This window comes from Pinus tabuliformis, chromosome J (assembly GCF_031772625.1).
Source record: "Pinus tabuliformis cultivar Carrire ecotype Pingquan chromosome J, CPIR1, whole genome shotgun sequence".
Taxonomy (NCBI): domain Eukaryota; kingdom Viridiplantae; phylum Streptophyta; class Pinopsida; order Pinales; family Pinaceae; genus Pinus; species Pinus tabuliformis.
Window position 1 is genome coordinate 6,770,624 of NC_142295.1, and position 13,386 is coordinate 6,784,009.

At 40.6% G+C, this 13,386-nt stretch overlaps 1 protein-coding gene across 4 annotated transcripts in view; it reads left to right on the plus strand.

The window, feature by feature from the left end:
- Positions 1-13,386, plus strand: part of LOC149225154 (protein ENHANCED DISEASE RESISTANCE 2-like) — a 125,062-nt gene that overhangs the window by 85,070 nt on the left and 26,606 nt on the right. The gene's annotated exons all lie outside the window — the stretch shown is intronic.

Below are 13,386 nucleotides of genomic sequence, written 5' to 3' on the forward strand. Positions count from 1 at the left end.
ACCTCTATGTGCATCCACCCAACGTTAGAGCTCTGTATAAATAGATAGACATGTGGAGGCAAATCAATCAACATAACAAGCTCATTGATATTTTCTAGGTGAAGGAGAAATCTGTTGGAGATCATCATTATCAACTTCCATCTCTCTTTTTCTATTTGCACGTGTGAGAAGAGTTTGACTAACCATACAATCGAGTTTGACTAGCATCATGGAGGCCACATGTTTGAGACAATCTCTGTTTGATTGAGTTGCTTTGATCGAAGTTGACAACATCTGTTTAGTTGAGATTTGACCATGGTCAAACGTTGACCGCACGTGTGAATTGACCACAGCTTCATGTGCAGATTGTTTATTGCAGACTGTAGGTCTGAACTTTGACTACAGGCTAGTTTAACTAGGCCATTGACCAATGTTGACTTTTGATATGTTTGACTAGGTTGAACAACAATTGTTTTGACCAAGTTTGACTAGTATTTTGACTTGGATATTGGCACAATTTTCTAGACAAAATTCTAATTTGTAAACCTTATTGAAAGACAATTTCTCAAGAAAAAATTGTTGGGTTTTCTCCCAAAGATGGGTTTCCTAGGTGGAGAATTTCAGCTAAGGAGAAATCTGTTGGAGATCATCTTTATCAACTTCTATCTCTCATTTTCTAGTCACGCGTGTGAGAAGAGTTTGACCAATCGTACAGTCAAGTTTGACTAGCATCATGGAGGCCGCATGTGTGAGACGATCATTGTTTGATTGAGTTTCTTTGATTGAATTTGGCCACATTTGTTTGATTGAGATTTAACCATGGCCAAAAGTTGACTGCATGTGGTAATTGACCACAACCGCACATGCAAATTGTTGATTGTAGACTGCAAGGCAAGAGATGACCGCAGGCCAGTCTAGATATTGACCAACGTTGACTTCTAATCTGTTTGACTAGACTGAACAACAATTGTTTTGACTAAGTTTGACTAGTATTTTGACTTGGATATTCGCACAAATTTCTAGACAAATTTCTAACTTGTAAACCTTGCTAAAAGACAATTTCTCCTTAAGAAAAGATTATTGGATTTTCTCCCAAGGATGGGTTTCCTAGGGTAAAATTATTGTCTCTATTGTGCATGGTTGTATTTCTATTATCTTCATTGTTTCCACTGCATTTACTGTTAATATTTTCCGCGTATAATTATTCCATGATAGTTGTGGCATAAAATACTATTCGAAAAATCATTAGGAAGTAATTATCTGGCAGAAAATTGTGTTTTACTGCACTTGCCTTAGAATTTGAACATGGTATCAAAGCTTTGTTTAAAGATCAACCGTTGAAGTTAGCCTAAGAGACAGTATTCAACAATTTGATTTGATTTTAATATCTTGTCAAATTGGTGCCAAGTTTCACAGTAGAAGACAGGTTGGGTGGTGCCGCCAATTTCAGATTTTGGAAGACCAGGATACTCCTCATCTTGGAAGAAAATGAGCTTTAGGATCATGTGAAGGAAGTCATTCCAAACCTAGAGAGAGCTAAGAAGAAAGCCAAGCATAAGAAGAATGAAGCCAAGGCTAAGAGAATCTTGATAGATTCCATAAAGGACCACTTGATTCCACATGTTGTTGAGTTGAAGACTACCAAAGAAGTGTATGATGCTTTGGTGGGATTGTTTGAGAGTAACAACACTAGTAGGAAACTAACCTTGAGGCATCAACTCCGTAGTGTCATGATGACTAGATCAGATTATGTTGTCTCTTATCTTATGAGAGTCTCTCAGTTGAGAGATGAACTTAGAGCCATTGGAGATACCATTGATGATGCAGAGCTTGTTACAATGACTCTCAATGGATTTCCTTCCTCATGGGATCCATTTGTTCAAGGAATTTGTGCATAAGATAAGCTACCCAAGTTTGATAAGCTATGGACTGATTGTGTCCAAGAGGAGGCTAGATTGTTGTCCAAGAACAACTTGCAAAGACCTCAAGATGAAGAAACTCAAGCCCTTGCAACTCATGCAAGGAAAGGAAAAGGAAGAAGAAATTTTGGAAGGTTTGATAAGAAAGATATAGGTAGAAGATCAAGTCCAGTTTAGGATCAAAAGAAGGAGGATATGTGAAAGATCAGGTGCTTCAATTGTCATAATTTTGGTCACTATGCCTCCCAGTGTCCTAAGAAGAAAAGGAAGCGAAAGCAACATGCATCAGCAACCGATATTGATGATGATGATGATGATGATGAGCATCTACCACATAAGAAGTCCAAGGAATATTTCCGTCTTCACTCTTTCAGGCACTATTACCAATAGTAGTGATATTTGGTTGGTGGACATTGGTGCTTCTAGGCACATGACAAGTTTTCAAGATTCTCTCACAGATTTGACAGAGAGGAATTCAACATTAAAGGTGGAACTTGGAGATAATGCCAAGTATGCAGTGAAAGGAGTTGGGACAACATCATTTCAGCTAGAATCCAGAGATTCTCTACACATGAGAGATGTTTTGTTTGTACCAAGATTGAAGAAGAATCTGCTCTCTATCTCAGCATTGGAGGATAGAGGTTATAGAGTTGCATTTGTAGATGGTCAGGTTCTTGTATGGCCTAAGGGCTCGAGCATAGACTTAGCAGAAGTGATTGGTGTTTGAGAGGGAGGACTATACAGACTGATAGGACAACGAACCCATACATTGGTACATGAAGGTATCAGTTTATGTGAGTTATGGCATCAGAGATTTGCTCACCCACATGACAAGGCTTTGCTAGAATTAAGGAAGATAGTTTATATGTCTTCTAAAGCTTCAAGTAGAGCATGAAGGTGTTTGTAGGGGTTGTGCATGTGGCAAAAATGCCAAGGGATCTTTCCCAAACAATGATAGTAGGTCCAAGGGGATCTTTGATCTTGTACATTCAGAAGTATGCAAACCGATGACAATATCATCTTTGGGTGGCTACTTGTAATATGTGACATTCATTAATGATTTCTCCTAGAAGACTTGGATCTACTTCATGAAGACCAAGGATGAGGTCTTCAGTGAGTTCCAGGAGTTCAAGGCTCATGTAGAGAATTTGACAGGGAAGAAAATCAAAGTTTTGAGGTTAGATAACAGGGGAGAGTAAACTTCCAAGGACTTAAGTGATTTCTACAAGGAGGCAGGGATCAAGAGGGAGTGGATAGTTCCTTACAACCCTCAGTAGAATGGGGTTGCGGAAAGGAAGAATAGGTCCATTGTGGAAGCTGTGAAGGTGATGATTCATGATCAGGATCTACCCATGTTTTTATGGGCAAAGGCATCCAACACAGTTGTTTATGTTGAAAACAGGAATCCTCACCGGATATTGGAGGACAAGACTCCTGAGGAGGCATTCACAGGAGTGAAGCCAAAGGTCAGTGATTTGAGGATCTTTGGTTGTCCAGTACATTCACGTGCCTAAGGAGAAGAGGAAGAAGTTACAAACTTCTGGGAAGAAGGGTACTGTTGTGGGATGTAGTGAGACTTTGAAGCCTATAGGATCTACTTTCTAGGACAATGTTAGATTGAGGTTAGTCTGAATGTTACTTTTGATGAGACAAACTTCAAGAGTTCTAGAGTCCCATGCGGAGATTGATAGTGAGGAGTAGGATCCTCCGAAGGATATAGGTACAGGTCCCTCTATTCCAGTTGATCATCCTTCAGATTATTAGGAGCCAATAGATCTACCTAGAGTGTTGCTATGACCAGGAAGAGGTCGGCATGGCTTCGTGACACTTTGCAAGATGCAGAAGGGCATGCAGCTCCCCGTGGTACCTTTAGGGAGAGTAGACGACCACAGAGGTTCTCGAGTTATATGGCATTGATGAGCCACCTCATTGATTCTGAGCCTTCCAGTTATGAGGAGGCAACAGACTAGCAGGTTTGGATGGATGCCATGATGGAGGAGTATCAGTCCATCATGAAGAATGATGTGTGGGAGATAGTTTTGAGACGTGAAGGGAAGTTAATAGTGACTTCCAAGTGATCTATAAGATCAAGCATGTAGTAGATGGCAGCATCGAGAAGCACAAAGTGAGGTTTGTGGCGAGAGGGTTCTCCCAGAAAGAGAGAGTGGATTATGAGGAGACCTTTGCTACAGTCGCTAGCTACACTTCTATTGGGACTATTGTTTCTATTGCTTTAGTTATGGGTTGGATGTTACATCAAATGGATGTAAAGATCGTGTTCCTCAATGATGTGATTGAGGAGGAAGTGTACATAGAGCAACCTTAAGGCTATGTGGTACATAGGAAGGAGTCCCATATTTGCAAGTTGAAGAAGGCTTTGTACAGACTCAAGTAGACACCCAGGGCATGGTATTCCAAGATTAATGGATACTTGATGAGTTTGGGCTTCACCAAGAGTGATGCAGATCCTGACCTTTACTTCATGATTGTTGATAGTGATCCTTTGATCTTGGTGTTGTATGTTGATGATTTTGTTCCTTACTAGGGCAGAGAGGCTCATTGTTGGGTGCAAGAGGGAGTTTGCCTCAGAGTCGAGATGAAGGATCTTGGCTTGATGCATTATTTCTTGGGAATGGAGGTTTTGGCAGAGACCCGATGAGAAATTTCTCAGACATGGGAGGTACATTGTTCAAATCTTGACAAGATTCGATAAGATGGACTGCAAATCCATGGCTACATCGATGGTGAGAAATCTGAAGACGCTGAGTGATTCCACTTCAGATTTAGATTTGGTGGATCCCACTATGTACAAGTAGTTGATTGGATCCTTGATGTACCTGGTTAACACCAAGCAAGATATTTTCTTTGCAGTAAGCACCCTGAGGCAGTATATGGTTGAGCTGAGGAGGGTTCATTGGGTTGCTGCGAAGCATGTGTTGAGGTACTTGCCTGGTATAGTTGGATATGGTCTGAGATATGTCTCAGGTAGTAAAGTGAGGCTACAAGGATATACTGATTCAGATTGGGTCGTGAGTGCAGAGGACAGAAAGAGCACCTTGGGGTGCTGCTTCAGCTTGGGATCAACTATGATACCCTGGTTTAGCAGGAAGCAAATTTTTGCTGCAGAGTATATCGTAGCCAGTGCCGTAAGTCAGGAAGTAGTGTGCCTTCGAAAGCTGCTTGTAGGGCTATTTGATCAAGTGCTAGAGACAACCTTGATACATTGTGATATTCAAAGTCGCGTTAAGCTTTCAGAGAATCCAATATTTCATGACAGGTAGAAGCACATTGAGATCGAATATCACTTCATCCAAGACACAGTGCAGAAGGAAGCAGTGAAGCTCCAGTACATATCCACAGACGAGCAAATTACGGACATTCTCACCAAGCCTTTGTCTAGAGAGAAGTTTGTATATTTCAAAGATAAGCTTGGTGTGATGCAGAGCATCTCCCTCGCTGAGAGGGAGTGTTGATGTTTTTGCAGCATCGGGCAAACATTCTCCCATAGGGTCATGCTAATCTGACTAATGGGGGAATGATACATTCACCCATGGGGCCACGCTGATTTGGCTAGGGGTGAATGGTCCATGGTACTCACATTGCTAGCTCTAGGGTGGAGTGATCTATTTTATAGAGTGGGTTTGAATTGTTTATCTAATGGGGTTTTTACCCATTAGTGGGGTTAAAATTCTAGTCTAATGTTGAGTTGTCATGTAGGCTCCATAAGTGAGGGGGTGAAGAGCCACCTCTATGGGTGTCCACTCAACATTAGAGCTCTATATAAATAGATATACATGTGAGAGGCAAATCAATCAACATAACAAGCGCATTGATCTTTTGTAAGTGAAGGAAAAATTAAGCTAAGAAGAAATATGTTGGAGATCCTTTATCATCCTATATCTCTCTTGCTCTGGCCGCACATGCGAGAAGAGTTTGACCAACCATACAACTGACTTTGACTAGCATCTTGGAGGCCGCACCTACGAGACGATCACTGTTTGACTGAGCTGCTTTGATTGAAGTTGATTGCGTCTATTTGACTGAGATTTGACTAGGGAGGAAAGTTGTCGCACATGCGAATTGACCGCAGGGTTGAACACAGTTGCATGTGTGGAATTTTACTACAAACCACAAGTTTGACCATAGGTTGAGAGTTGACTTTAGGGTCGAAATTTGACCGCATGCTAGTTTGACCAAGCCATTGACCAACATTTACTTCTGATCTATTTGATTGGTTTGACCAACATTTGACCAACCACTGTTTTGACCAAGTTTGACTAGTATTTTGACTTGGATATTGGAACAAATTTCTAGACAAATTTATGATTTGTAAAGCTTGTTGAAAGGCAAATTCTCCTTAAAAAAAGATTGTTGGGTTTTCTCCCAAGGTTGAGTTTTCTAGGGTAAAATTATTGTCTCTATTGTGCATGGTCGTCTTTCTATGATGTTTACTATTTCTGCTGCATTTATTGTTGAGAGTTTTTGAGTATAAATATTCAATGATAGCTGTGGCATAAAATACAGTTTGAAAAATCATTAGGAAGTAATTATTTCACAAAAAATTGTATTCCACTGCACTTGCCTTAGAATTTCAACACAAACTTTAGCACCAAGAGACATCAAGTGTGTTCTCATTCTTGTCTTTAGCACTAAGAAAGGAATTTTGATTGATGCTTCTCGACTAGCCATGACTCCTTGTAAGATCTTCTTCTAGCTATTATATTGTTTTTGAAGAAGCCCACTCTGATACCAATTGTTGGAAATATTGAGAGGGGAGTGAATCAATATATCATTACTTTTAACAATTTTTTTACTTAGTTAATCTTGAAAAATTGAATTCACATCACATAATCAATCATCCACAATGTATGAACAAAGAAATTAAAGTGCAAGTCAAAACATGAAGACGATATCATTTGTGAGGATATCAATCCTTTGTAAGCACCCACTTACAAATTTAGCAAGTTTCATCTTGTAAAGGAGATGAGGACACCAATCTTCTTGTAAGCACCAACTTACAAATATAGCAGGTTCCAACCTATCAACGAGATGAGGACACCAATCCTCAATGAGCTCCAACATCTAGCTTGTTTACTTTTTCAGGAATCAATCCTTAGTCAAAGAGAGTCAATCTAGCTGGCAGCCACTCCTCTCTCCTTCACAGAAGACTGCTACCAACACAATGAGCTTGGCCTTCAAAAAGGCCTGAACTAGATCTTCAAACATCAAAACTCGGCCATGTAAAACAACAGATCTTGGCTCGCAAACTTCAGCCATCATAGAGATAGAACTTGTCTTCCTTTACCAAAATTAGCCTTCAAGACAGGCCTCTAACTCGGCCTAGAACACGTATGGACTCAACCCCCCTCTATACCACAACTCGACCTCATTTAGTTAGCTTAACAAGTACAAACTTGGCCTTAAAGATGCTTGAATTTGGCCGTAAAAAACTCCAACATTCTGCCCTTAAACCAAACCTCAAACAAACTAGAACCCTTCCCAAGAACAATGCCAAAAACCCTTCAAAAGATGTGCTAAAACCCTTCCATGGAAAGACTCTCCAATTCAGCTTCTCTTCACTTCTAGTTTATGAGGTATGACCCTCAAAACTCGTTCTTGTCTTTGCTTGCTTAGATAGATCTGAGCTATGTGAGTAAATGGCTAGAAATGCTCCTTACGCTTATTTATAGTGCATCTGGGGTATAGTTTGGGCCGACTTGTAGAATGTATAATATTCAAAAAATCATTTCTCCTCAACCATGAGGAGTTAGAATGTGTGTCATATATCGTTGGAAAGGTCTCAGAATAAGCTTTCCAACCATATATATTATGCTTCCGTTTGAGCTAGGTAATTTTGAGTAAAAATGCATTCAAATATAGGGTATCCAAATGGGCCAAATGGGGCATTAAAAATCCAAAAACAATATTTACAGGAGGCTCAAAATATGCTATTTGACTATGTAAATTTCTCTTTCATTTGGACAACCTTTGATATCAATAAAAACCATTTTCAACACCACTTCATCAAATAAATAAGCTAGTCAAGTGGACAAGATGACTAAATAGTGGGCATGAGGGAGTTGGTTGGAAATCTGCATCTTAGAAGAAAAAAAAATTTCTAGGGTTACCCATGTATATGGATGGGTAACGGGAAATGAACCAATTCCTAAGGACTTGAAGATGAAATTACAAAAACTATTAGAGGAGGGCTATGTTAGATCGAGTGTATTGTCGGGGGAAACATCAATGCCTTTTGGGAAGAAAAAGCATGGAAGATTGAGGTTATGTAGTGATTGTTGGTAATTCAATAAGGCAATTGTAATGCTCCCTCCCATCCCCTTGGACTTGTCTAGGTTAATGGGAGGTGTTATTTTTAACTAACACAACCTCCGTGGTCTCATTATTGAAATGGGGTTACAAAATTTCCTCTCTCCCAAAGTGTGCAAAACTCACTTTGATAACACCATCACATCCAACTCGTCAAGAGCTTTCTGACTATATAACTTTTACCTCAATCCAACTTATGGATCGAGAGATATGCTCGTCCAAAGTCTAACCCGTCAGGTAGTGGCATGTGGCATCCGCGTGGCCAATGGTTAAACCCTTTGCAACTTGGAGCCCTCATGCAACCGACCTGAATAGATCAACAACCTATAATAATTGCAGGCCCCCCTCCCTCTCTGATGGTTAACAAGGGTGGGGGGAGTCTGCAATTTGTTGCTTTTGTGACTAAACCCCTCACAGTTTCTCCCTACCTTATCTTCTCCGCGTGTCCACCTCTTTACATCGGTAGCTTATATTAATAGCGGGGCCCCCCTGCCTTCTCGACAGATAACAAGGGGACTTGCTATTTGTAGTTTATGCGACCATGGTCCCCACCACACTCATGTACATGTCATATGTGGCTATGCCACATCACTCGTGGTCCAGTGTGGTATCCATTGTGTCACACATTACATCACTGCGCTATAGCACCATTGCGCCTCACCTCTAGGATTGTTTCGATCCAAAACATCTGTGACACGACACAAATATTAATATTTACCTTAAGTTATTGGGGAAATTCCTTGTTTAGCACCCTCCGTTAGCCCACGCTTTCTATCAACTCCACGACCATATTCAAAGAACAACCCTAAGGATCCTCCAATGGGTGTGGTCTCGGGATGACATGGCATGACCCGTGGAGCTACTTGGCTTCCACGTCATTCATCTCCTTTGCATATTGATGACATCATGTTGATGTCACCTTACCACCCCTTGCAGTGTCACATGTCATCCAAAATCCTACCCTTCGACTACCCAAAAGGGTTGTTTTGCTTGCCACGTGTCACATAGTTAGCATGCCACGTCAATTACCTTGCCACACCATCTGAAAATTCCACGTGGCATCCATATAGCTATACCCGGCCTACGTGGCTTTTGCCACCTTAGCCTAAGTTAGGAATCCCACAGGGTTTGACCCTTTGTGCAAATCGATGTTTTCACGTTATTCGACGCCCCACCTTTCTGTCCCCCAGGACATACAAATCTCTTTCTACCCAAACAAATGAATCTTTGTTTCCTCGGAATGCACATTTCTCCATCCCTCGAGATGTACATTTCTCTGTATTTGTTCCTTGGGACATAAAAGATCGTGTCAGGTAATGGCAATGTTCATGTCCCACGACTTCTGTCTATTGCGGCTTCTGTCAACTCCAACCGTGTTTATAAAGAACACTATAAAACATCATCGGGGAGCCAAGCTCTACGATGACGTGGCCCTAGTCATGTAGACTCCACGCTAGCCCCACGTGGCATTCCCAAGCCACATGGAACCACAAATCCACTCCCACGCATCAAGCAGATTCGACAGATTTATCCTTCGAAAGTGTCCATACTAGTTGCCATGTGTCACTAACATAGCGGTGCCACGTCAGTATATAATCCACATCACCTATTCGCTTGGACCAATCATTAAGGGCTTGAATCCCCTGTTCACGTGTAACTTATCATTTTGTAACGAGAAATATTTCCCGTCACGCTCCCCGTGCCTCCCGCCATTAGCGCTCATCTGCAAGTGACCAACACATAATACTTGGTGAGGCCTGCGCAACAATAATTAGCGCTAAGCAAGGCCATTGAGTGGCAAATTAATCGGGTGATTAGTGGTAAATTAATAAAGTTATATGCTCCTTCGTAAATTTCCAAACTCCTTAACAAATCTAACAAGGCTTATTTGGCTTGAATGCAAGCCTATTACTCTGCAATGACCAGGCTTAGAAGTCCTAAGGAATTCGATGGCTTGCGAAGCCTTTCTCGGTATCGAGCAATGCACATCACCCTTATCACGACAGGAATGAAAACTTCGCCCTGATACAATCATTCCAGACATTAACATAGCCATGATGCAATAGATGAATCCATCATCATGCCTACTGATGAGCACAAAAACAAGCCAAGCCATGGCTAACACTGCTCTATGAACTCAGAAGCAACAACATCATATTAAACCACATCATAGATCCAACACATTACTATCAAATCCATTGATGAAACATTCATGGCAATATCAATATTCCTTTATCAGGAAAGACGATCAACAACCTCAAACAGTCAAGGATCCATCAAATTACATAACATGCCAAACAATGGTAATCACACACAACAATAACTTAACTTGTGCACATCAAGCATTCTTGCAAGACCATGTAAGTAGCTCTGTAACTCAATAACATATCAACAATCATAGGGATGTACAAGTCCCTCAAAACCTTGAAAACAATCACACCTACATCTTATTAAAGATAACCAAGAATAATATATTCCTCCATGAATAGTGATGATACATTCATTATTATAACCCATCATGACATCATTCATCATTCACAGTGCAACATGTAGATATAAGTAAATACATTTATCTATATAGCTTGAATGAATAGTAACTGAGGGAGGGACTTCAACTCTCCACCCAACCATAGGCTAGCTACACTACAATCTTTCTTGTCGTTGACCACCCTTGAGCGGGATTCAAAGTTTGCGGAGTTAAGCGCTCAAGATAAATTGCACCAATACAAGTTAACCAGATCACACGGGAATCCAGAGCACATAGTGTCTCCACCTAGCAACTAGGGATCTAGAGCACACAATGTCTCCACCTACTAACCAAGTCAAGGATCCAAAGCACCCGATGTTCCACCGACAACCCTGCAGGGATCTAGAACATGTAGCATCTCCACTAAATAATCACTACAGGAATCCAAAGCCCTGAATATCTCCACCCGCTTCACACTTTAGCATTCTAGGGCCCATAGTGCCTCCACCTGTTACGCCCACAAGAATCTAGAGCACACCATGTCCCCACTTGATAAACTCCACGGGAATCCAAGGAATTCGGTCTACACCTGTTAAACACCAAGAGAAGTCCTAGAGTACAAGGTGTCTCCACCTATGAGGTAGGATTCCAGAGTCCGACTCCACCATCTCAACACAACAGTTTATCTTCACACCACACTCATCAACATGCTTCCAAGCCTATGCTTACGCTGAGTTTTCTCGCCTTTTTCTAGTGGGTTCACACGCACTTATCTTGCATTGTCTCCACTTTCCCACTGCAACACACCTCTCTCGTTGCATACTCCCCAGCCTTTCTTTTTTTCTTGTCCACACCCCCTTACATGTTGTCTTCCACATGATGGCCCCTGGGGACAAGGATTGTATGGACTTTTCGTCCTTTACTGCAGGTTGTCCTTGATCTTCTTCAATGCTTGCACAAGCAAGCCATAAATTCATCAAGGAGATTGGTGACAAACTAAATGCAATGGCTTGGGTTTACAAGCAACACCTCCTCAGTCCTCTGAATCCATGAGAGGAGCAAGAGTCTTCTCTAAGAGAGATCTGAAATTTGGTTGCTTTTTTATCCAGCTGTGGATAATGGCCTCAGGTGGGATGCAATCCAGGAAATAACCTGCCAAAGGATGACTACAGAGCTTTGTCTCAACCCTAGCATAATCTACTTTAGAGATATATATCCTGACTGCGCTGAGGAGAAGTTCATTCTCTGTTTGGATTGGAGTCGTGATGTTTACCTTATAGTAGATGGTCAACAAGATGTATTTCCTTACATTTGCCAATGCCACATCTATCCTCAATACATGCAATGCTTTGTTGCAGGTCCTGTGAAGTCACATAGGGAATCTAATGGCCAAGTGTGTAGTAGTAGTTCCTATGGGAAAAGAGTCAAACTAATGCAGCAATTAAGGACTTGTGATCCAAAATTAAAGAACTAAAGTGGGAACAAAATGTGAGCACATTGCCCAATCAGTTAGAGCCAGATGGGATAGATGCTTTAAGAAACCAAAAATCTCTCTTTCTAATGCAGAGATCTGAAATCCCATGGATCCAACACAATCATTTTGTTGATCATGGCCACTGAGAGCAATGTAATTGTATCTGTTGATATAAAAACCATTTTTCAAACACGATTATTTCCTTTGGAGGCTAACATATTGAACACAATCTGTGATGTAATCTTAAATGTGTGTATCGAAGTGAGTAGTAAGTAAAGACTTTGCATTGCTATGTAAAGGTGCAAAACACATTGCTAGCTTTCTGTTTTAAATAAATCTTTCATATTTTGCAGAATTCTGCTAGGAAGGTGTATTTTTAGTGGATGATACCCTGGGGATGTCAATGCAATAAAGGAACATGAGTCTCAATAATACATTCTAATCTTTTCATGAGACAAAATCTTATGCCAAGAGGCACGGAAATTGGCTGGTGAGAATTTTTAATCACCTTAGCTATATGGCTCACACGGTCACACTGCAGGGAGATTAAAGGTAAATGGAAACATGAAGTAATTGCATATGCCCTCTACCAGATATGCACATAAAAGTTGACTTCAACCAACCTTTTAGTGATAGGATGGATACTCTGATGTATGGGAGATAGGTTAGATAAGAAGTTTGAATGATTTTCTCTAGGGCATGCAGGTTTCAAACCATCTCTGAAAGATCTCTGAAGTTTACAATGGAAAAAGATACAGTATCACTGAGTAAATCATTTGGGTGATTTTTTTTTAATGCTCAGAAATGCATTTTGGAGATGTAGAACCTTGAAAGTTGTATTCCCAGAGTAGATTCTAGAGATTTTAAAAATTTAAGTATCTACAATAGTCGAATAAAACATAAAATCTCTTGGTTTCACAAGGCTGTTAAATGGGGACATTTTGGGTTTCTCTGGATTGAAAATTATTAGAAATTGTTTCAGCTGTCATTTCTTCTATATCAGAGAAAGAAGTAGTGAGTCCATACTGTGCAATATTGTATTATCATTGACTTTTAAGAGTAGTTTTGTAGTTGTCTGAGAGGTTAGTTTACCTCACGTTTTTATATATGTTAATCTACTCTGCTTGAATGGTCACTTTATCTAAGGACTTTCTATCACATTCTAGCACTAAGTGTGCCATCGATCTTTAACTTTCGAAAACAAACTCATTCAGTTGCTC